Source organism: Ambystoma mexicanum, chromosome 4p (assembly GCF_040938575.1).
Source record: "Ambystoma mexicanum isolate Mex_15411 chromosome 4p, UKY_AmexF1_1, whole genome shotgun sequence".
Classification (NCBI taxonomy): domain Eukaryota; kingdom Metazoa; phylum Chordata; class Amphibia; order Caudata; family Ambystomatidae; genus Ambystoma; species Ambystoma mexicanum.
In genome coordinates, this window is record NC_090927.1 from 50,438,370 (window position 1) to 50,459,282 (window position 20,913).

The 20,913-nt window shown below is 53.6% G+C and overlaps 30 non-coding genes across 30 annotated transcripts; 15 read left to right on the forward strand and 15 right to left on the reverse strand.

The window, feature by feature from the left end:
• The first annotated feature begins 172 nt into the window (after nucleotides 1–172).
• Nucleotides 173–248, forward strand: TRNAR-ACG (transfer RNA arginine (anticodon ACG)). Its single transcript has one exon. It is a non-coding gene; the product is annotated as a tRNA-Arg (tRNA).
• A 505-nt stretch (nucleotides 249–753) lies between these two features.
• Nucleotides 754–825, reverse strand: TRNAE-UUC (transfer RNA glutamic acid (anticodon UUC)). The gene has a single exon. It is a non-coding gene; the product is annotated as a tRNA-Glu (tRNA).
• A 734-nt stretch (nucleotides 826–1,559) lies between these two features.
• TRNAR-ACG (transfer RNA arginine (anticodon ACG)) lies at nucleotides 1,560–1,632 on the forward strand. The gene has a single exon. It is a non-coding gene; the product is annotated as a tRNA-Arg (tRNA).
• Nucleotides 1,633–2,137: 505 nt separating this feature from the next.
• On the reverse strand, nucleotides 2,138–2,209 carry TRNAE-UUC (transfer RNA glutamic acid (anticodon UUC)). Its single transcript has one exon. It is a non-coding gene; the product is annotated as a tRNA-Glu (tRNA).
• Nucleotides 2,210–2,943: 734 nt separating this feature from the next.
• On the forward strand, nucleotides 2,944–3,016 carry TRNAR-ACG (transfer RNA arginine (anticodon ACG)). The gene has a single exon. It is a non-coding gene; the product is annotated as a tRNA-Arg (tRNA).
• Nucleotides 3,017–3,521: 505 nt separating this feature from the next.
• TRNAE-UUC (transfer RNA glutamic acid (anticodon UUC)) lies at nucleotides 3,522–3,593 on the reverse strand. The gene has a single exon. It is a non-coding gene; the product is annotated as a tRNA-Glu (tRNA).
• A 734-nt stretch (nucleotides 3,594–4,327) lies between these two features.
• On the forward strand, nucleotides 4,328–4,400 carry TRNAR-ACG (transfer RNA arginine (anticodon ACG)). The gene has a single exon. It is a non-coding gene; the product is annotated as a tRNA-Arg (tRNA).
• Nucleotides 4,401–4,905: 505 nt separating this feature from the next.
• On the reverse strand, nucleotides 4,906–4,977 carry TRNAE-UUC (transfer RNA glutamic acid (anticodon UUC)). The gene has a single exon. It is a non-coding gene; the product is annotated as a tRNA-Glu (tRNA).
• A 734-nt stretch (nucleotides 4,978–5,711) lies between these two features.
• TRNAR-ACG (transfer RNA arginine (anticodon ACG)) lies at nucleotides 5,712–5,784 on the forward strand. Its single transcript has one exon. It is a non-coding gene; the product is annotated as a tRNA-Arg (tRNA).
• Nucleotides 5,785–6,289: 505 nt separating this feature from the next.
• Nucleotides 6,290–6,361, reverse strand: TRNAE-UUC (transfer RNA glutamic acid (anticodon UUC)). Its single transcript has one exon. It is a non-coding gene; the product is annotated as a tRNA-Glu (tRNA).
• Nucleotides 6,362–7,095: 734 nt separating this feature from the next.
• TRNAR-ACG (transfer RNA arginine (anticodon ACG)) lies at nucleotides 7,096–7,168 on the forward strand. The gene has a single exon. It is a non-coding gene; the product is annotated as a tRNA-Arg (tRNA).
• A 505-nt stretch (nucleotides 7,169–7,673) lies between these two features.
• TRNAE-UUC (transfer RNA glutamic acid (anticodon UUC)) lies at nucleotides 7,674–7,745 on the reverse strand. Its single transcript has one exon. It is a non-coding gene; the product is annotated as a tRNA-Glu (tRNA).
• A 734-nt stretch (nucleotides 7,746–8,479) lies between these two features.
• Nucleotides 8,480–8,552, forward strand: TRNAR-ACG (transfer RNA arginine (anticodon ACG)). Its single transcript has one exon. It is a non-coding gene; the product is annotated as a tRNA-Arg (tRNA).
• Nucleotides 8,553–9,057: 505 nt separating this feature from the next.
• TRNAE-UUC (transfer RNA glutamic acid (anticodon UUC)) lies at nucleotides 9,058–9,129 on the reverse strand. Its single transcript has one exon. It is a non-coding gene; the product is annotated as a tRNA-Glu (tRNA).
• A 734-nt stretch (nucleotides 9,130–9,863) lies between these two features.
• On the forward strand, nucleotides 9,864–9,936 carry TRNAR-ACG (transfer RNA arginine (anticodon ACG)). Its single transcript has one exon. It is a non-coding gene; the product is annotated as a tRNA-Arg (tRNA).
• Nucleotides 9,937–10,441: 505 nt separating this feature from the next.
• On the reverse strand, nucleotides 10,442–10,513 carry TRNAE-UUC (transfer RNA glutamic acid (anticodon UUC)). Its single transcript has one exon. It is a non-coding gene; the product is annotated as a tRNA-Glu (tRNA).
• A 734-nt stretch (nucleotides 10,514–11,247) lies between these two features.
• On the forward strand, nucleotides 11,248–11,320 carry TRNAR-ACG (transfer RNA arginine (anticodon ACG)). The gene has a single exon. It is a non-coding gene; the product is annotated as a tRNA-Arg (tRNA).
• Nucleotides 11,321–11,825: 505 nt separating this feature from the next.
• Nucleotides 11,826–11,897, reverse strand: TRNAE-UUC (transfer RNA glutamic acid (anticodon UUC)). Its single transcript has one exon. It is a non-coding gene; the product is annotated as a tRNA-Glu (tRNA).
• Nucleotides 11,898–12,631: 734 nt separating this feature from the next.
• Nucleotides 12,632–12,707, forward strand: TRNAR-ACG (transfer RNA arginine (anticodon ACG)). The gene has a single exon. It is a non-coding gene; the product is annotated as a tRNA-Arg (tRNA).
• A 505-nt stretch (nucleotides 12,708–13,212) lies between these two features.
• Nucleotides 13,213–13,284, reverse strand: TRNAE-UUC (transfer RNA glutamic acid (anticodon UUC)). The gene has a single exon. It is a non-coding gene; the product is annotated as a tRNA-Glu (tRNA).
• A 734-nt stretch (nucleotides 13,285–14,018) lies between these two features.
• TRNAR-ACG (transfer RNA arginine (anticodon ACG)) lies at nucleotides 14,019–14,091 on the forward strand. The gene has a single exon. It is a non-coding gene; the product is annotated as a tRNA-Arg (tRNA).
• A 505-nt stretch (nucleotides 14,092–14,596) lies between these two features.
• On the reverse strand, nucleotides 14,597–14,668 carry TRNAE-UUC (transfer RNA glutamic acid (anticodon UUC)). The gene has a single exon. It is a non-coding gene; the product is annotated as a tRNA-Glu (tRNA).
• A 734-nt stretch (nucleotides 14,669–15,402) lies between these two features.
• TRNAR-ACG (transfer RNA arginine (anticodon ACG)) lies at nucleotides 15,403–15,475 on the forward strand. The gene has a single exon. It is a non-coding gene; the product is annotated as a tRNA-Arg (tRNA).
• Nucleotides 15,476–15,980: 505 nt separating this feature from the next.
• TRNAE-UUC (transfer RNA glutamic acid (anticodon UUC)) lies at nucleotides 15,981–16,052 on the reverse strand. The gene has a single exon. It is a non-coding gene; the product is annotated as a tRNA-Glu (tRNA).
• Nucleotides 16,053–16,786: 734 nt separating this feature from the next.
• Nucleotides 16,787–16,859, forward strand: TRNAR-ACG (transfer RNA arginine (anticodon ACG)). The gene has a single exon. It is a non-coding gene; the product is annotated as a tRNA-Arg (tRNA).
• A 505-nt stretch (nucleotides 16,860–17,364) lies between these two features.
• TRNAE-UUC (transfer RNA glutamic acid (anticodon UUC)) lies at nucleotides 17,365–17,436 on the reverse strand. Its single transcript has one exon. It is a non-coding gene; the product is annotated as a tRNA-Glu (tRNA).
• A 734-nt stretch (nucleotides 17,437–18,170) lies between these two features.
• TRNAR-ACG (transfer RNA arginine (anticodon ACG)) lies at nucleotides 18,171–18,243 on the forward strand. Its single transcript has one exon. It is a non-coding gene; the product is annotated as a tRNA-Arg (tRNA).
• Nucleotides 18,244–18,748: 505 nt separating this feature from the next.
• On the reverse strand, nucleotides 18,749–18,820 carry TRNAE-UUC (transfer RNA glutamic acid (anticodon UUC)). The gene has a single exon. It is a non-coding gene; the product is annotated as a tRNA-Glu (tRNA).
• A 734-nt stretch (nucleotides 18,821–19,554) lies between these two features.
• TRNAR-ACG (transfer RNA arginine (anticodon ACG)) lies at nucleotides 19,555–19,627 on the forward strand. Its single transcript has one exon. It is a non-coding gene; the product is annotated as a tRNA-Arg (tRNA).
• Nucleotides 19,628–20,132: 505 nt separating this feature from the next.
• Nucleotides 20,133–20,204, reverse strand: TRNAE-UUC (transfer RNA glutamic acid (anticodon UUC)). The gene has a single exon. It is a non-coding gene; the product is annotated as a tRNA-Glu (tRNA).
• Nucleotides 20,205–20,913: the final 709 nt, after the last annotated feature.

A 20,913-nucleotide genomic window follows, 5' to 3' on the forward strand; every position in this document is an offset into this window, starting at 1 on the left:
TGCCAACTTTTCAGGGCCTTCCTTTCTAGATAGGACTGGAAGATGAAGCGGCTTGAGAGTCAGCTCCGAAATGAAGAGTAGCATTATTTTCTAAAGAGCTGTGTAATGTGGGGAGGGGGCAAGCACAGTACCTCCCTTTTGTGGAAGGATAGGGGTATGCGCAGACCCACGAGGGCCAGTGGCGCAATGGATAACGCGTCTGACTACGGATCAGAAGATTGTAGTAGGTTCGACTCCTACCTGGCTCGGGGAAGCGCGTTTTGTTTTTAATTTAACCCCAATTGTGATTGCGTAGTCTCTGTCTTCTCCCTAGCCTTGGCCGAGGTACTGAACGCTTAACACTCGAGGTCAGCGGAAATGACGGTCTGTCAGGGCGCCCTTCTTTCCTCTGGCCTTTAACGTCTTGCAGCAACGGTTTCAATGCAAGGCGGCCTGTTTTCCAAATGTGGTCCCACCGTTGCTCTCTTGACGGGGGATGCGGGGGACACGTCACGCCTCAAAGGTGGGTGCAGACGAGATCTCGGGTATGAAAGCCGCAGACATTGGTATGCACCTCATACCCAAGCCGCTTGTAGTCGGCCCTTCTTCTTGCAAGTCCAGCCCTCATACTGAGGAATCGGGAGCCTGAAACACGGACAGACTGCATGGGGCCGCCGGGGCCCCAAGGGAAACAATGTGGGGAAATTCAGGCTTTTCTCAAAATGTAAATGCAACAGAAACCGAATCGGGAGTTCTATGTAGAAAAGGCTAGTCTTCCCATACCGGGAGTCAAACCCGGGCCGCCTGGGTGAAAACCAGGAATCCTAACCGCTAGACCATATGGGAGGCTGTCAGCAAGAAGCAGGTTATGGAGATCCTGAGAGCAGTGCCCCATGGGTCCACCACTGGCAGGATGCTTGAGAAGCTTGACCGGTGGTGTCCCACGCAAATGACCGAGATGCACTTTCAGTGGCAGAAATCAAGCTTTACGCTGCTCTGGTATTGAGCTGTCATTGCTTACAGTGGCTAAGCAAAGCACAATACCAAGACCAATCTAAAAATGACTAGCTTGAGAGAACACGCAAGAACCAAGGGCAGCGGTTCGAGCCCTATCAGGGATGGACGGTCCCCTTTTGCTAAAATGGGCAAGAGAGTCTGCAGTTCCTCTCGGAGGCGCGTGAGTGCTGGGGCACGCCTCATTAACCCTTTGCTGCCCGTCTTGCCACCTGAAACCTGCCCCTTGCCCCCAAAGTGCAGCATTGGCTGGGGGCAAATATCTGCAGCCTATTGGCAGGCTGGAGAAGAGTCCCTGTGGCGCTCCTGAAGTGTGTGGGGAAGTAAGCCCCTGACCGATTGACCCCACCCCCCCAACCCCAATAAATGAAGGCAAATCCTGCTTTGCAATTGCTGCCAACTTTTCAGGGCCTTCCTTTCTAGATAGGACTGGAAGATGAAGCGGCTTGAGAGTCAGCTCCGAAATGAAGAGTAGCATTATTTTCTAAAGAGCTGTGTAATGTGGGGAGGGGGCAAGCACAGCACCTCCCTTTTGTGGAAGGATAGGGGTATGCGCAGACCCACGAGGGCCAGTGGCGCAATGGATAACGCGTCTGACTACGGATCAGAAGATTGTAGGTTCGACTCCTACCTGGCTCGGGGAAGCGCGTTTTGTTTTTAATTTAACCCCAATTGTGATTGCGTAGTCTCTGTCTTCTCCCTAGCCTTGGCCGAGGTACTGAACGCTTAACACTCGAGGTCAGCGGAAATGACGGTCTGTCAGGGCGCCCTTCTTTCCTCTGGCCTTTAACGTCTTGCAGCAACGGTTTCAATGCAAGGCGGCCTGTTTTCCAAATGTGGTCCCACCGTTGCTCTCTTGACGGGGGGTGCGGGGGACACGTCACGCCTCAAAGGTGGGTGCAGACGAGATCTCGGGTATGAAAGCCGCAGACATTGGTATGCACCTCATACCCAAGCCGCTTGTAGTCGGCCCTTCTTCTTGCAAGTCCAGCCCTCATACTGAGGAATCGGGAGCCTGAAACACGGACAGACTGCATGGGGCCGCCGGGGCCCCAAGGGAAACAATGTGGGGAAATTCAGGCTTTTCTCAAAATGTAAATGCAACAGAAACGGAATCGGGAGTTCTATGTAGAAAAGGCTAGTCTTCCCATACCGGGAGTCGAACCCGGGCCGCCTGGGTGAAAACCAGGAATCCTAACCGCTAGACCATATGGGAGGCTGTCAGCAAGAAGCAGGTTATGGAGATCCTGAGAGCAGTGCCCCATGGGTCCACCACTGGCAGGATGCTTGAGAAGCTTGACCGGTGGTGTCCCACGCAAATGACCGAGATGCACTTTCAGTGGCAGAAATCAAGCTTTACCCTGCTCTGGTATTGAGCTGTCATTGCTTACAGTGGCTAAGCAAAGCACAATACCAAGACCAATCTAAAAATGACTAGCTTGAGAGAACACGCAAGAACCAAGGGCAGCGGTTCGAGCCCTATCAGGGATGGACGGTCCCCTTTTGCTAAAATGGGCAAGAGAGTCTGCAGTTCCTCTCGGAGGCCCGTGAGTGCTGGGGCACGCCTCATTAACCCTTTGCTGCCCGTCTTGCCACCTGAAACCTGCCCCTTGCCCCCAAAGTGCAGCATTGGCTGGGGGCAAATATCTGCAGCCTATTGGCAGGCTGGAGAAGAGTCCCTGTGGCGCTCCTGAAGTGTGTGGGGAAGTAAGCCCCTGACCGATTGACCCCACCCCCCCAACCCCAATAAATGAAGGCAAATCCTGCTTTGCAATTGCTGCCAACTTTTCAGGGCCTTCCTTTCTAGATAGGACTGGAAGATGAAGCGGCTTGAGAGTCAGCTCCGAAATGAAGAGTAGCATTATTTTCTAAAGAGCTGTGTAATGTGGGGAGGGGGCAAGCACAGTACCTCCCTTTTGTGGAAGGATAGGGGTATGCGCAGACCCACGAGGGCCAGTGGCGCAATGGATAACGCGTCTGACTACGGATCAGAAGATTGTAGGTTCGACTCCTACCTGGCTCGGGGAAGCGCGTTTTGTTTTTAATTTAACCCCAATTGTGATTGCGTAGTCTCTGTCTTCTCCCTAGCCTTGGCCGAGGTACTGAACGCTTAACACTCGAGGTCAGCGGAAATGACGGTCTGTCAGGGCGCCCTTCTTTCCTCTGGCCTTTAACGTCTTGCAGCAACGGTTTCAATGCAAGGCGGCCTGTTTTCCAAATGTGGTCCCACCGTTGCTCTCTTGACGGGGGATGCGGGGGACACGTCACGCCTCAAAGGTGGGTGCAGACGAGATCTCGGGTATGAAAGCCGCAGACATTGGTATGCACCTCATACCCAAGCCGCTTGTAGTCGGCCCTTCTTCTTGCAAGTCCAGCCCTCATACTGAGGAATCGGGAGCCTGAAACACGGACAGACTGCATGGGGCCGCCGGGGCCCCAAGGGAAACAATGTGGGGAAATTCAGGCTTTTCTCAAAATGTAAATGCAACAGAAACGGAATCGGGAGTTCTATGTAGAAAAGGCTAGTCTTCCCATACCGGGAGTCGAACCCGGGCCGCCTGGGTGAAAACCAGGAATCCTAACCGCTAGACCATATGGGAGGCTGTCAGCAAGAAGCAGGTTATGGAGATCCTGAGAGCAGTGCCCCATGGGTCCACCACTGGCAGGATGCTTGAGAAGCTTGACCGGTGGTGTCCCACGCAAATGACCGAGATGCACTTTCAGTGGCAGAAATCAAGCTTTACGCTGCTCTGGTATTGAGCTGTCATTGCTTACAGTGGCTAAGCAAAGCACAATACCAAGACCAATCTAAAAATGACTAGCTTGAGAGAACACGCAAGAACCAAGGGCAGCGGTTCGAGCCCTATCAGGGATGGACGGTCCCCTTTTGCTAAAATGGGCAAGAGAGTCTGCAGTTCCTCTCGGAGGCGCGTGAGTGCTGGGGCACGCCTCATTAACCCTTTGCTGCCCGTCTTGCCACCTGAAACCTGCCCCTTGCCCCCAAAGTGCAGCATTGGCTGGGGGCAAATATCTGCAGCCTATTGGCAGGCTGGAGAAGAGTCCCTGTGGCGCTCCTGAAGTGTGTGGGGAAGTAAGCCCCTGACCGATTGACCCCACCCCCCCAACCCCAATAAATGAAGGCAAATCCTGCTTTGCAATTGCTGCCAACTTTTCAGGGCCTTCCTTTCTAGATAGGACTGGAAGATGAAGCGGCTTGAGAGTCAGCTCCGAAATGAAGAGTAGCATTATTTTCTAAAGAGCTGTGTAATGTGGGGAGGGGGCAAGCACAGCACCTCCCTTTTGTGGAAGGATAGGGGTATGCGCAGACCCACGAGGGCCAGTGGCGCAATGGATAACGCGTCTGACTACGGATCAGAAGATTGTAGGTTCGACTCCTACCTGGCTCGGGGAAGCGCGTTTTGTTTTTAATTTAACCCCAATTGTGATTGCGTAGTCTCTGTCTTCTCCCTAGCCTTGGCCGAGGTACTGAACGCTTAACACTCGAGGTCAGCGGAAATGACGGTCTGTCAGGGCGCCCTTCTTTCCTCTGGCCTTTAACGTCTTGCAGCAACGGTTTCAATGCAAGGCGGCCTGTTTTCCAAATGTGGTCCCACCGTTGCTCTCTTGACGGGGGGTGCGGGGGACACGTCACGCCTCAAAGGTGGGTGCAGACGAGATCTCGGGTATGAAAGCCGCAGACATTGGTATGCACCTCATACCCAAGCCGCTTGTAGTCGGCCCTTCTTCTTGCAAGTCCAGCCCTCATACTGAGGAATCGGGAGCCTGAAACACGGACAGACTGCATGGGGCCGCCGGGGCCCCAAGGGAAACAATGTGGGGAAATTCAGGCTTTTCTCAAAATGTAAATGCAACAGAAACGGAATCGGGAGTTCTATGTAGAAAAGGCTAGTCTTCCCATACCGGGAGTCGAACCCGGGCCGCCTGGGTGAAAACCAGGAATCCTAACCGCTAGACCATATGGGAGGCTGTCAGCAAGAAGCAGGTTATGGAGATCCTGAGAGCAGTGCCCCATGGGTCCACCACTGGCAGGATGCTTGAGAAGCTTGACCGGTGGTGTCCCACGCAAATGACCGAGATGCACTTTCAGTGGCAGAAATCAAGCTTTACGCTGCTCTGGTATTGAGCTGTCATTGCTTACAGTGGCTAAGCAAAGCACAATACCAAGACCAATCTAAAAATGACTAGCTTGAGAGAACACGCAAGAACCAAGGGCAGCGGTTCGAGCCCTATCAGGGATGGACGGTCCCCTTTTGCTAAAATGGGCAAGAGAGTCTGCAGTTCCTCTCGGAGGCGCGTGAGTGCTGGGGCACGCCTCATTAACCCTTTGCTGCCCGTCTTGCCACCTGAAACCTGCCCCTTGCCCCCAAAGTGCAGCATTGGCTGGGGGCAAATATCTGCAGCCTATTGGCAGGCTGGAGAAGAGTCCCTGTGGCGCTCCTGAAGTGTGTGGGGAAGTAAGCCCCTGACCGATTGACCCCACCCCCCCAACCCCAATAAATGAAGGCAAATCCTGCTTTGCAATTGCTGCCAACTTTTCAGGGCCTTCCTTTCTAGATAGGACTGGAAGATGAAGCGGCTTGAGAGTCAGCTCCGAAATGAAGAGTAGCATTATTTTCTAAAGAGCTGTGTAATGTGGGGAGGGGGCAAGCACAGCACCTCCCTTTTGTGGAAGGATAGGGGTATGCGCAGACCCACGAGGGCCAGTGGCGCAATGGATAACGCGTCTGACTACGGATCAGAAGATTGTAGGTTCGACTCCTACCTGGCTCGGGGAAGCGCGTTTTGTTTTTAATTTAACCCCAATTGTGATTGCGTAGTCTCTGTCTTCTCCCTAGCCTTGGCCGAGGTACTGAACGCTTAACACTCGAGGTCAGCGGAAATGACGGTCTGTCAGGGCGCCCTTCTTTCCTCTGGCCTTTAACGTCTTGCAGCAACGGTTTCAATGCAAGGCGGCCTGTTTTCCAAATGTGGTCCCACCGTTGCTCTCTTGACGGGGGGTGCGGGGGACACGTCACGCCTCAAAGGTGGGTGCAGACGAGATCTCGGGTATGAAAGCCGCAGACATTGGTATGCACCTCATACCCAAGCCGCTTGTAGTCGGCCCTTCTTCTTGCAAGTCCAGCCCTCATACTGAGGAATCGGGAGCCTGAAACACGGACAGACTGCATGGGGCCGCCGGGGCCCCAAGGGAAACAATGTGGGGAAATTCAGGCTTTTCTCAAAATGTAAATGCAACAGAAACGGAATCGGGAGTTCTATGTAGAAAAGGCTAGTCTTCCCATACCGGGAGTCGAACCCGGGCCGCCTGGGTGAAAACCAGGAATCCTAACCGCTAGACCATATGGGAGGCTGTCAGCAAGAAGCAGGTTATGGAGATCCTGAGAGCAGTGCCCCATGGGTCCACCACTGGCAGGATGCTTGAGAAGCTTGACCGGTGGTGTCCCACGCAAATGACCGAGATGCACTTTCAGTGGCAGAAATCAAGCTTTACGCTGCTCTGGTATTGAGCTGTCATTGCTTACAGTGGCTAAGCAAAGCACAATACCAAGACCAATCTAAAAATGACTAGCTTGAGAGAACACGCAAGAACCAAGGGCAGCGGTTCGAGCCCTATCAGGGATGGACGGTCCCCTTTTGCTAAAATGGGCAAGAGAGTCTGCAGTTCCTCTCGGAGGCGCGTGAGTGCTGGGGCACGCCTCATTAACCCTTTGCTGCCCGTCTTGCCACCTGAAACCTGCCCCTTGCCCCCAAAGTGCAGCATTGGCTGGGGGCAAATATCTGCAGCCTATTGGCAGGCTGGAGAAGAGTCCCTGTGGCGCTCCTGAAGTGTGTGGGGAAGTAAGCCCCTGACCGATTGACCCCACCCCCCCAACCCCAATAAATGAAGGCAAATCCTGCTTTGCAATTGCTGCCAACTTTTCAGGGCCTTCCTTTCTAGATAGGACTGGAAGATGAAGCGGCTTGAGAGTCAGCTCCGAAATGAAGAGTAGCATTATTTTCTAAAGAGCTGTGTAATGTGGGGAGGGGGCAAGCACAGCACCTCCCTTTTGTGGAAGGATAGGGGTATGCGCAGACCCACGAGGGCCAGTGGCGCAATGGATAACGCGTCTGACTACGGATCAGAAGATTGTAGGTTCGACTCCTACCTGGCTCGGGGAAGCGCGTTTTGTTTTTAATTTAACCCCAATTGTGATTGCGTAGTCTCTGTCTTCTCCCTAGCCTTGGCCGAGGTACTGAACGCTTAACACTCGAGGTCAGCGGAAATGACGGTCTGTCAGGGCGCCCTTCTTTCCTCTGGCCTTTAACGTCTTGCAGCAACGGTTTCAATGCAAGGCGGCCTGTTTTCCAAATGTGGTCCCACCGTTGCTCTCTTGACGGGGGGTGCGGGGGACACGTCACGCCTCAAAGGTGGGTGCAGACGAGATCTCGGGTATGAAAGCCGCAGACATTGGTATGCACCTCATACCCAAGCCGCTTGTAGTCGGCCCTTCTTCTTGCAAGTCCAGCCCTCATACTGAGGAATCGGGAGCCTGAAACACGGACAGACTGCATGGGGCCGCCGGGGCCCCAAGGGAAACAATGTGGGGAAATTCAGGCTTTTCTCAAAATGTAAATGCAACAGAAACGGAATCGGGAGTTCTATGTAGAAAAGGCTAGTCTTCCCATACCGGGAGTCGAACCCGGGCCGCCTGGGTGAAAACCAGGAATCCTAACCGCTAGACCATATGGGAGGCTGTCAGCAAGAAGCAGGTTATGGAGATCCTGAGAGCAGTGCCCCATGGGTCCACCACTGGCAGGATGCTTGAGAAGCTTGACCGGTGGTGTCCCACGCAAATGACCGAGATGCACTTTCAGTGGCAGAAATCAAGCTTTACGCTGCTCTGGTATTGAGCTGTCATTGCTTACAGTGGCTAAGCAAAGCACAATACCAAGACCAATCTAAAAATGACTAGCTTGAGAGAACACGCAAGAACCAAGGGCAGCGGTTCGAGCCCTATCAGGGATGGACGGTCCCCTTTTGCTAAAATGGGCAAGAGAGTCTGCAGTTCCTCTCGGAGGCGCGTGAGTGCTGGGGCACGCCTCATTAACCCTTTGCTGCCCGTCTTGCCACCTGAAACCTGCCCCTTGCCCCCAAAGTGCAGCATTGGCTGGGGGCAAATATCTGCAGCCTATTGGCAGGCTGGAGAAGAGTCCCTGTGGCGCTCCTGAAGTGTGTGGGGAAGTAAGCCCCTGACCGATTGACCCCACCCCCCCAACCCCAATAAATGAAGGCAAATCCTGCTTTGCAATTGCTGCCAACTTTTCAGGGCCTTCCTTTCTAGATAGGACTGGAAGATGAAGCGGCTTGAGAGTCAGCTCCGAAATGAAGAGTAGCATTATTTTCTAAAGAGCTGTGTAATGTGGGGAGGGGGCAAGCACAGCACCTCCCTTTTGTGGAAGGATAGGGGTATGCGCAGACCCACGAGGGCCAGTGGCGCAATGGATAACGCGTCTGACTACGGATCAGAAGATTGTAGGTTCGACTCCTACCTGGCTCGGGGAAGCGCGTTTTGTTTTTAATTTAACCCCAATTGTGATTGCGTAGTCTCTGTCTTCTCCCTAGCCTTGGCCGAGGTACTGAACGCTTAACACTCGAGGTCAGCGGAAATGACGGTCTGTCAGGGCGCCCTTCTTTCCTCTGGCCTTTAACGTCTTGCAGCAACGGTTTCAATGCAAGGCGGCCTGTTTTCCAAATGTGGTCCCACCGTTGCTCTCTTGACGGGGGGTGCGGGGGACACGTCACGCCTCAAAGGTGGGTGCAGACGAGATCTCGGGTATGAAAGCCGCAGACATTGGTATGCACCTCATACCCAAGCCGCTTGTAGTCGGCCCTTCTTCTTGCAAGTCCAGCCCTCATACTGAGGAATCGGGAGCCTGAAACACGGACAGACTGCATGGGGCCGCCGGGGCCCCAAGGGAAACAATGTGGGGAAATTCAGGCTTTTCTCAAAATGTAAATGCAACAGAAACGGAATCGGGAGTTCTATGTAGAAAAGGCTAGTCTTCCCATACCGGGAGTCGAACCCGGGCCGCCTGGGTGAAAACCAGGAATCCTAACCGCTAGACCATATGGGAGGCTGTCAGCAAGAAGCAGGTTATGGAGATCCTGAGAGCAGTGCCCCATGGGTCCACCACTGGCAGGATGCTTGAGAAGCTTGACCGGTGGTGTCCCACGCAAATGACCGAGATGCACTTTCAGTGGCAGAAATCAAGCTTTACGCTGCTCTGGTATTGAGCTGTCATTGCTTACAGTGGCTAAGCAAAGCACAATACCAAGACCAATCTAAAAATGACTAGCTTGAGAGAACACGCAAGAACCAAGGGCAGCGGTTCGAGCCCTATCAGGGATGGACGGTCCCCTTTTGCTAAAATGGGCAAGAGAGTCTGCAGTTCCTCTCGGAGGCGCGTGAGTGCTGGGGCACGCCTCATTAACCCTTTGCTGCCCGTCTTGCCACCTGAAACCTGCCCCTTGCCCCCAAAGTGCAGCATTGGCTGGGGGCAAATATCTGCAGCCTATTGGCAGGCTGGAGAAGAGTCCCTGTGGCGCTCCTGAAGTGTGTGGGGAAGTAAGCCCCTGACCGATTGACCCCACCCCCCCAACCCCAATAAATGAAGGCAAATCCTGCTTTGCAATTGCTGCCAACTTTTCAGGGCCTTCCTTTCTAGATAGGACTGGAAGATGAAGCGGCTTGAGAGTCAGCTCCGAAATGAAGAGTAGCATTATTTTCTAAAGAGCTGTGTAATGTGGGGAGGGGGCAAGCACAGCACCTCCCTTTTGTGGAAGGATAGGGGTATGCGCAGACCCACGAGGGCCAGTGGCGCAATGGATAACGCGTCTGACTACGGATCAGAAGATTGTAGGTTCGACTCCTACCTGGCTCGGGGAAGCGCGTTTTGTTTTTAATTTAACCCCAATTGTGATTGCGTAGTCTCTGTCTTCTCCCTAGCCTTGGCCGAGGTACTGAACGCTTAACACTCGAGGTCAGCGGAAATGACGGTCTGTCAGGGCGCCCTTCTTTCCTCTGGCCTTTAACGTCTTGCAGCAACGGTTTCAATGCAAGGCGGCCTGTTTTCCAAATGTGGTCCCACCGTTGCTCTCTTGACGGGGGATGCGGGGGACACGTCACGCCTCAAAGGTGGGTGCAGACGAGATCTCGGGTATGAAAGCCGCAGACATTGGTATGCACCTCATACCCAAGCCGCTTGTAGTCGGCCCTTCTTCTTGCAAGTCCAGCCCTCATACTGAGGAATCGGGAGCCTGAAACACGGACAGACTGCATGGGGCCGCCGGGGCCCCAAGGGAAACAATGTGGGGAAATTCAGGCTTTTCTCAAAATGTAAATGCAACAGAAACGGAATCGGGAGTTCTATGTAGAAAAGGCTAGTCTTCCCATACCGGGAGTCGAACCCGGGCCGCCTGGGTGAAAACCAGGAATCCTAACCGCTAGACCATATGGGAGGCTGTCAGCAAGAAGCAGGTTATGGAGATCCTGAGAGCAGTGCCCCATGGGTCCACCACTGGCAGGGTGCTTGGGAAGCTTGACCGGTGGTGTCCCACGCAAATGACCGAGATGCACTTTCAGTGGCAGAAATCAAGCTTTACGCTGCTCTGGTATTGAGCTGTCATTGCTTACAGTGGCTAAGCAAAGCACAATACCAAGACCAATCTAAAAATGACTAGCTTGAGAGAACACGCAAGAACCAAGGGCAGCGGTTCGAGCCCTATCAGGGATGGACGGTCCCCTTTTGCTAAAATGGGCAAGAGAGTCTGCAGTTCCTCTCGGAGGCGCGTGAGTGCTGGGGCACGCCTCATTAACCCTTTGCTGCCCGTCTTGCCACCTGAAACCTGCCCCTTGCCCCCAAAGTGCAGCATTGGCTGGGGGCAAATATCTGCAGCCTATTGGCAGGCTGGAGAAGAGTCCCTGTGGCGCTCCTGAAGTGTGTGGGGAAGTAAGCCCCTGACCGATTGACCCCACCCCCCCAACCCCAATAAATGAAGGCAAATCCTGCTTTGCAATTGCTGCCAACTTTTCAGGGCCTTCCTTTCTAGATAGGACTGGAAGATGAAGCGGCTTGAGAGTCAGCTCCGAAATGAAGAGTAGCATTATTTTCTAAAGAGCTGTGTAATGTGGGGAGGGGGCAAGCACAGCACCTCCCTTTTGTGGAAGGATAGGGGTATGCGCAGACCCACGAGGGCCAGTGGCGCAATGGATAACGCGTCTGACTACGGATCAGAAGATTGTAGGTTCGACTCCTACCTGGCTCGGGGAAGCGCGTTTTGTTTTTAATTTAACCCCAATTGTGATTGCGTAGTCTCTGTCTTCTCCCTAGCCTTGGCCGAGGTACTGAACGCTTAACACTCGAGGTCAGCGGAAATGACGGTCTGTCAGGGCGCCCTTCTTTCCTCTGGCCTTTAACGTCTTGCAGCAACGGTTTCAATGCAAGGCGGCCTGTTTTCCAAATGTGGTCCCACCGTTGCTCTCTTGACGGGGGGTGCGGGGGACACGTCACGCCTCAAAGGTGGGTGCAGACGAGATCTCGGGTATGAAAGCCGCAGACATTGGTATGCACCTCATACCCAAGCCGCTTGTAGTCGGCCCTTCTTCTTGCAAGTCCAGCCCTCATACTGAGGAATCGGGAGCCTGAAACACGGACAGACTGCATGGGGCCGCCGGGGCCCCAAGGGAAACAATGTGGGGAAATTCAGGCTTTTCTCAAAATGTAAATGCAACAGAAACGGAATCGGGAGTTCTATGTAGAAAAGGCTAGTCTTCCCATACCGGGAGTCGAACCCGGGCCGCCTGGGTGAAAACCAGGAATCCTAACCGCTAGACCATATGGGAGGCTGTCAGCAAGAAGCAGGTTATGGAGATCCTGAGAGCAGTGCCCCATGGGTCCACCACTGGCAGGATGCTTGAGAAGCTTGACCGGTGGTGTCCCACGCAAATGACCGAGATGCACTTTCAGTGGCAGAAATCAAGCTTTACGCTGCTCTGGTATTGAGCTGTCATTGCTTACAGTGGCTAAGCAAAGCACAATACCAAGACCAATCTAAAAATGACTAGCTTGAGAGAACACGCAAGAACCAAGGGCAGCGGTTCGAGCCCTATCAGGGATGGACGGTCCCCTTTTGCTAAAATGGGCAAGAGAGTCTGCAGTTCCTCTCGGAGGCGCGTGAGTGCTGGGGCACGCCTCATTAACCCTTTGCTGCCCGTCTTGCCACCTGAAACCTGCCCCTTGCCCCCAAAGTGCAGCATTGGCTGGGGGCAAATATCTGCAGCCTATTGGCAGGCTGGAGAAGAGTCCCTGTGGCGCTCCTGAAGTGTGTGGGGAAGTAAGCCCCTGACCGATTGACCCCACCCCCCCAACCCCAATAAATGAAGGCAAATCCTGCTTTGCAATTGCTGCCAACTTTTCAGGGCCTTCCTTTCTAGATAGGACTGGAAGATGAAGCGGCTTGAGAGTCAGCTCCGAAATGAAGAGTAGCATTATTTTCTAAAGAGCTGTGTAATGTGGGGAGGGGGCAAGCACAGCACCTCCCTTTTGTGGAAGGATAGGGGTATGCGCAGACCCACGAGGGCCAGTGGCGCAATGGATAACGCGTCTGACTACGGATCAGAAGATTGTAGTAGGTTCGACTCCTACCTGGCTCGGGGAAGCGCGTTTTGTTTTTAATTTAACCCCAATTGTGATTGCGTAGTCTCTGTCTTCTCCCTAGCCTTGGCCGAGGTACTGAACGCTTAACACTCGAGGTCAGCGGAAATGACGGTCTGTCAGGGCGCCCTTCTTTCCTCTGGCCTTTAACGTCTTGCAGCAACGGTTTCAATGCAAGGCGGCCTGTTTTCCAAATGTGGTCCCACCGTTGCTCTCTTGACGGGGGGTGCGGGGGACACGTCACGCCTCAAAGGTGGGTGCAGACGAGATCTCGGGTATGAAAGCCGCAGACATTGGTATGCACCTCATACCCAAGCCGCTTGTAGTCGGCCCTTCTTCTTGCAAGTCCAGCCCTCATACTGAGGAATCGGGAGCCTGAAACACGGACAGACTGCATGGGGCCGCCGGGGCCCCAAGGGAAACAATGTGGGGAAATTCAGGCTTTTCTCAAAATGTAAATGCAACAGAAACGGAATCGGGAGTTCTATGTAGAAAAGGCTAGTCTTTCCATACCGGGAGTAGAACCCGGGCCGCCTGGGTGAAAACCAGGAATCCTAACCGCTAGACCATATGGGAGGCTGTCAGCAAGAAGCAGGTTATGGAGATCCTGAGAGCAGTGCCCCATGGGTCCACCACTGGCAGGATGCTTGAGAAGCTTGACCGGTGGTGTCCCACGCAAATGACCGAGATGCACTTTCAGTGGCAGAAATCAAGCTTTACGCTGCTCTGGTATTGAGCTGTCATTGCTTACAGTGGCTAAGCAAAGCACAATACCAAGACCAATCTAAAAATGACTAGCTTGAGAGAACACGCAAGAACCAAGGGCAGCGGTTCGAGCCCTATCAGGGATGGACGGTCCCCTTTTGCTAAAATGGGCAAGAGAGTCTGCAGTTCCTCTCGGAGGCGCGTGAGTGCTGGGGCACGCCTCATTAACCCTTTGCTGCCCGTCTTGCCACCTGAAACCTGCCCCTTGCCCCCAAAGTGCAGCATTGGCTGGGGGCAAATATCTGCAGCCTATTGGCAGGCTTGAGAAGAGTCCCTGTGGCGCTCCTGAAGTGTGTGGGGAAGTAAGCCCCTGACCGATTGACCCCACCCCCCCAACCCCAATAAATGAAGGCAAATCCTGCTTTGAAATTGCTGCCAACTTTTCAGGGCCTTCCTTTCTAGATAGGACTGGAAGATGAAGCGGCTTGAGAGTCAGCTCCGAAATGAAGAGTAGCATTATTTTCTAAAGAGCTGTGTAATGTGGGGAGGGGGCAAGCACAGTACCTCCCTTTTGTGGAAGGATAGGGGTATGCGCAGACCCACGAGGGCCAGTGGCGCAATGGATAACGCGTCTGACTACGGATCAGAAGATTGTAGGTTCGACTCCTACCTGGCTCGGGGAAGCGCGTTTTGTTTTTAATTTAACCCCAATTGTGATTGCGTAGTCTCTGTCTTCTCCCTAGCCTTGGCCGAGGTACTGAACGCTTAACACTCGAGGTCAGCGGAAATGACGGTCTGTCAGGGCGCCCTTCTTTCCTCTGGCCTTTAACGTCTTGCAGCAACGGTTTCAATGCAAGGCGGCCTGTTTTCCAAATGTGGTCCCACCGTTGCTCTCTTGACGGGGGATGCGGGGGACACGTCACGCCTCAAAGGTGGGTGCAGACGAGATCTCGGGTATGAAAGCCGCAGACATTGGTATGCACCTCATACCCAAGCCGCTTGTAGTCGGCCCTTCTTCTTGCAAGTCCAGCCCTCATACTGAGGAATCGGGAGCCTGAAACACGGACAGACTGCATGGGGCCGCCGGGGCCCCAAGGGAAACAATGTGGGGAAATTCAGGCTTTTCTCAAAATGTAAATGCAACAGAAACCGAATCGGGAGTTCTATGTAGAAAAGGCTAGTCTTCCCATACCGGGAGTCAAACCCGGGCCGCCTGGGTGAAAACCAGGAATCCTAACCGCTAGACCATATGGGAGGCTGTCAGCAAGAAGCAGGTTATGGAGATCCTGAGAGCAGTGCCCCATGGGTCCACCACTGGCAGGATGCTTGAGAAGCTTGACCGGTGGTGTCCCACGCAAATGACCGAGATGCACTTTCAGTGGCAGAAATCAAGCTTTACGCTGCTCTGGTATTGAGCTGTCATTGCTTACAGTGGCTAAGCAAAGCACAATACCAAGACCAATCTAAAAATGACTAGCTTGAGAGAACACGCAAGAACCAAGGGCAGCGGTTCGAGCCCTATCAGGGATGGACGGTCCCCTTTTGCTAAAATGGGCAAGAGAGTCTGCAGTTCCTCTCGGAGGCGCGTGAGTGCTGGGGCACGCCTCATTAACCCTTTGCTGCCCGTCTTGCCACCTGAAACCTGCCCCTTGCCCCCAAAGTGCAGCATTGGCTGGGGGCAAATATCTGCAGCCTATTGGCAGGCTGGAGAAGAGTCCCTGTGGCGCTCCTGAAGTGTGTGGGGAAGTAAGCCCCTGACCGATTGACCCCACCCCCCCAACCCCAATAAATGAAGGCAAATCCTGCTTTGCAATTGCTGCCAACTTTTCAGGGCCTTCCTTTCTAGATAGGACTGGAAGATGAAGCGGCTTGAGAGTCAGCTCCGAAATGAAGAGTAGCATTATTTTCTAAAGAGCTGTGTAATGTGGGGAGGGGGCAAGCACAGCACCTCCCTTTTGTGGAAGGATAGGGGTATGCGCAGACCCACGAGGGCCAGTGGCGCAATGGATAACGCGTCTGACTACGGATCAGAAGATTGTAGGTTCGACTCCTACCTGGCTCGGGGAAGCGCGTTTTGTTTTTAATTTAACCCCAATTGTGATTGCGTAGTCTCTGTCTTCTCCCTAGCCTTGGCCGAGGTACTGAACGCTTAACACTCGAGGTCAGCGGAAATGACGGTCTGTCAGGGCGCCCTTCTTTCCTCTGGCCTTTAACGTCTTGCAGCAACGGTTTCAATGCAAGGCGGCCTGTTTTCCAAATGTGGTCCCACCGTTGCTCTCTTGACGGGGGGTGCGGGGGACACGTCACGCCTCAAAGGTGGGTGCAGACGAGATCTCGGGTATGAAAGCCGCAGACATTGGTATGCACCTCATACCCAAGCCGCTTGTAGTCGGCCCTTCTTCTTGCAAGTCCAGCCCTCATACTGAGGAATCGGGAGCCTGAAACACGGACAGACTGCATGCGGCCGCCGGGGCCCCAAGGGAAACAATGTGGGGAAATTCAGGCTTTTCTCAAAATGTAAATGCAACAGAAACGGAATCGGGAGTTCTATGTAGAAAAGGCTAGTCTTCCCATACCGGGAGTCGAACCCGGGCCGCCTGGGTGAAAACCAGGAATCCTAACCGCTAGACCATATGGGAGGCTGTCAGCAAGAAGCAGGTTATGGAGATCCTGAGAGCAGTGCCCCATGGGTCCACCACTGGCAGGATGCTTGAGAAGCTTGACCGGTGGTGTCCCACGCAAATGACCGAGATGCACTTTCAGTGGCAGAAATCAAGCTTTACGCTGCTCTGGTATTGAGCTGTCATTGCTTACAGTGGCTAAGCAAAGCACAATACCAAGACCAATCTAGAAATGACTAGCTTGAGAGAACACGCAAGAACCAAGGGCAGCGGTTCGAGCCCTATCAGGGATGGACGGTCCCCTTTTGCTAAAATGGGCAAGAGAGTCTGCAGTTCCTCTCGGAGGCCCGTGAGTGCTGGGGCACGCCTCATTAACCCTTTGCTGCCCGTCTTGCCACCTGAAACCTGCCCCTTGCCCCCAAAGTGCAGCATTGGCTGGGGGCAAATATCTGCAGCCTATTGGCAGGCTGGAGAAGAGTCCCTGTGGCGCTCCTGAAGTGTGTGGGGAAGTAAGCCCCTGACCGATTGACCCCACCCCCCCAACCCCAATAAATGAAGGCAAATCCTGCTTTGCAATTGCTGCCAACTTTTCAGGGCCTTCCTTTCTAGATAGGACTGGAAGATGAAGCGGCTTGAGAGTCAGCTCCGAAATGAAGAGTAGCATTATTTTCTAAAGAGCTGTGTAATGTGGGAAGGGGGCAAGCACAGCACCTCCCTTTTGTGGAAGGATAGGGGTATGCGCAGACCCACGAGGGCCAGTGGCGCAATGGATAACGCGTCTGACTACGGATCAGAAGATTGTAGGTTCGACTCCTACCTGGCTCGGGGAAGCGCGTTTTGTTTTTAATTTAACCCCAATTGTGATTGCGTAGTCTCTGTCTTCTCCCTAGCCTTGGCCGAGGTACTGAACGCTTAACACTCGAGGTCAGCGGAAATGACGGTCTGTCAGGGCGCCCTTCTTTCCTCTGGCCTTTAACGTCTTGCAGCAACGGTTTCAATGCAAGGCGGCCTGTTTTCCAAATGTGGTCCCACCGTTGCTCTCTTGACGGAGGGTGCGGGGGACACGTCACGCCTCAAAGGTGGGTGCAGACGAGATCTCGGGTATGAAAGCCGCAGACATTGGTATGCACCTCATACCCAAGCCGCTTGTAGTCGGCCCTTCTTCTTGCAAGTCCAGCCCTCATACTGAGGAATCGGGAGCCTGAAACACGGACAGACTGCATGGGGCCGCCGGGGCCCCAAGGGAAACAATGTGGGGAAATTCAGGCTTTTCTCAAAATGTAAATGCAACAGAAACGGAATCGGGAGTTCTATGTAGAAAAGGCTAGTCTTCCCATACCAGGAGTCGAACCCGGGCCGCCTGGGTGAAAACCAGGAATCCTAACCGCTAGACCATATGGGAGGCTGTCAGCAAGAAGCAGGTTATGGAGATCCTGAGAGCAGTGCCCCATGGGTCCACCACTGGCAGGATGCTTGAGAAGCTTGACCGGTGGTGTCCCACGCAAATGACCGAGATGCACTTTCAGTGGCAGAAATCAAGCTTTACGCTGCTCTGGTATTGAGCTGTCATTGCTTACAGTGGCTAAGCAAAGCACAATACCAAGACCAATCTAAAAATGACTAGCTTGAGAGAACACGCAAGAACCAAGGGCAGCGGTTCGAGCCCTATCAGGGATGGACGGTCCCCTTTTGCTAAAATGGGCAAGAGAGTCTGCAGTTCCTCTCGGAGGCGCGTGAGTGCTGGGGCACGCCTCATTAACCCTTTGCTGCCCGTCTTGCCACCTGAAACCTGCCCCTTGCCCCCAAAGTGCAGCATTGGCTGGGGGCAAATATCTGCAGCCTATTGGCAGGCTGGAGAAGAGTCCCTGTGGCGCTCCTGAAGTGTGTGGGGAAGTAAGCCCCTGACCGATTGACCCCACCCCCCCAACCCCAATAAATGAAGGCAAATCCTGCTTTGCAATTGCTGCCAACTTTTCAGGGCCTTCCTTTCTAGATAGGACTGGAAGATGAAGCGGCTTGAGAGTCAGCTCCGAAATGAAGAGTAGCATTATTTTCTAAAGAGCTGTGTAATGTGGGGAGGGGGCAAGCACAGTACCTCCCTTTTGTGGAAGGATAGGGGTATGCGCAGACCCACGAGGGCCAGTGGCGCAATGGATAACGCGTCTGACTACGGATCAGAAGATTGTAGGTTCGACTCCTACCTGGCTCGGGGAAGCGCGTTTTGTTTTTAATTTAACCCCAATTGTGATTGCGTAGTCTCTGTCTTCTCCCTAGCCTTGGCCGAGGTACTGAACGCTTAACACTCGAGGTCAGCGGAAATGACGGTCTGTCAGGGCGCCCTTCTTTCCTCTGGCCTTTAACGTCTTGCAGCAACGGTTTCAATGCAAGGCGGCCTGTTTTCCAAATGTGGTCCCACCGTTGCTCTCTTGACGGGGGATGCGGGGGACACGTCACGCCTCAAAGGTGGGTGCAGACGAGATCTCGGGTATGAAAGCCGCAGACATTGGTATGCACCTCATACCCAAGCCGCTTGTAGTCGGCCCTTCTTCTTGCAAGTCCAGCCCTCATACTGAGGAATCGGGAGCCTGAAACACGGACAGACTGCATGGGGCCGCCGGGGCCCCAAGGGAAACAATGTGGGGAAATTCAGGCTTTTCTCAAAATGTAAATGCAACAGAAACGGAATCGGGAGTTCTATGTAGAAAAGGCTAGTCTTCCCATACCGGGAGTCGAACCCGGGCCGCCTGGGTGAAAACCAGGAATCCTAACCGCTAGACCATATGGGAGGCTGTCAGCAAGAAGCAGGTTATGGAGATCCTGAGAGCAGTGCCCCATGGGTCCACCACTGGCAGGATGCTTGAGAAGCTTGACCGGTGGTGTCCCACGCAAATGACCGAGATGCACTTTCAGTGGCAGAAATCAAGCTTTACGCTGCTCTGGTATTGAGCTGTCATTGCTTACAGTGGCTAAGCAAAGCACAATACCAAGACCAATCTAAAAATGACTAGCTTGAGAGAACACGCAAGAACCAAGGGCAGCGGTTCGAGCCCTATCAGGGATGGACGGTCCCCTTTTGCTAAAATGGGCAAGAGAGTCTGCAGTTCCTCTCGGAGGCGCGTGAGTGCTGGGGCACGCCTCATTAACCCTTTGCTGCCCGTCTTGCCACCTGAAACCTGCCCCTTGCCCCCAAAGTGCAGCATTGGCTGGGGGCAAATATCTGCAGCCTATTGGCAGGCTGGAGAAGAGTCCCTGTGGCGCTCCTGAAGTGTGTGGGGAAGTAAGCCCCTGACCGATTGACCCCACCCCCCCAACCCCAATAAATGAAGGCAAATCCTGCTTTGCAATTGCTGCCAACTTTTCAGGGCCTTCCTTTCTAGATAGGACTGGAAGATGAAGCGGCTTGAGAGTCAGCTCCGAAATGAAGAGTAGCATTATTTTCTAAAGAGCTGTGTAATGTGGGGAGGGGGCAAGCACAGCACCTCCCTTTTGTGGAAGGATAGGGGTATGCGCAGACCCACGAGGGCCAGTGGCGCAATGGATAACGCGTCTGACTACGGATCAGAAGATTGTAGGTTCGACTCCTACCTGGCTCGGGGAAGCGCGTTTTGTTTTTAATTTAACCCCAATTGTGATTGCGTAGTCTCTGTCTTCTCCCTAGCCTTGGCCGAGGTACTGAACGCTTAACACTCGAGGTCAGCGGAAATGACGGTCTGTCAGGGCGCCCTTCTTTCCTCTGGCCTTTAACGTCTTGCAGCAACGGTTTCAATGCAAGGCGGCCTGTTTTCCAAATGTGGTCCCACCGTTGCTCTCTTGACGGGGGGTGCGGGGGACACGTCACGCCTCAAAGGTGGGTGCAGACGAGATCTCGGGTATGAAAGCCGCAGACATTGGTATGCACCTCATACCCAAGCCGCTTGTAGTCGGCCCTTCTTCTTGCAAGTCCAGCCCTCATACTGAGGAATCGGGAGCCTGAAACACGGACAGACTGCATGGGGCCGCCGGGGCCCCAAGGGAAACAATGTGGGGAAATTCAGGCTTTTCTCAAAATGTAAATGCAACAGAAACGGAATCGGGAGTTCTATGTAGAAAAGGCTAGTCTTCCCATACCGGGAGTCGAACCCGGGCCGCCTGGGTGAAAACCAGGAATCCTAACCGCTAGACCATATGGGAGGCTGTCAGCAAGAAGCAGGTTATGGAGATCCTGAGAGCAGTGCCCCATGGGTCCACCACTGGCAGGATGCTTGAGAAGCTTGACCGGTGGTGTCCCACGCAAATGACCGAGATGCACTTTCAGTGGCAGAAATCAAGCTTTACGCTGCTCTGGTATTGAGCTGTCATTGCTTACAGTGGCTAAGCAAAGCACAATACCAAGACCAATCTAAAAATGACTAGCTTGAGAGAACACGCAAGAACCAAGGGCAGCGGTTCGAGCCCTATCAGGGATGGACGGTCCCCTTTTGCTAAAATGGGCAAGAGAGTCTGCAGTTCCTCTCGGAGGCGCGTGAGTGCTGGGGCACGCCTCATTAACCCTTTGCTGCCCGTCTTGCCACCTGAAACCTGCCCCTTGCCCCCAAAGTGCAGCATTGGCTGGGGGCAAATATCTACAGCCTATTGGCAGGCTGGAGAAGAGTCCCTGTGGCGCTCCTGAAGTGTGTGGGGAAGTAAGCCCCTGACCGATTGACCCCACCCCCCCAACCCCAATAAATGAAGGCAAATCCTGCTTTGCAATTGCTGCCAACTTTTCAGGGCCTTCCTTTCTAGATAGGACTGGAAGATGAAGCGGCTTGAGAGTCAGCTCCGAAATGAAGAGTAGCATTATTTTCTAAAGAGCTGTGTAATGTGGGGAGGGGGCAAGCACAGCACCTCCCTTTTGTGGAAG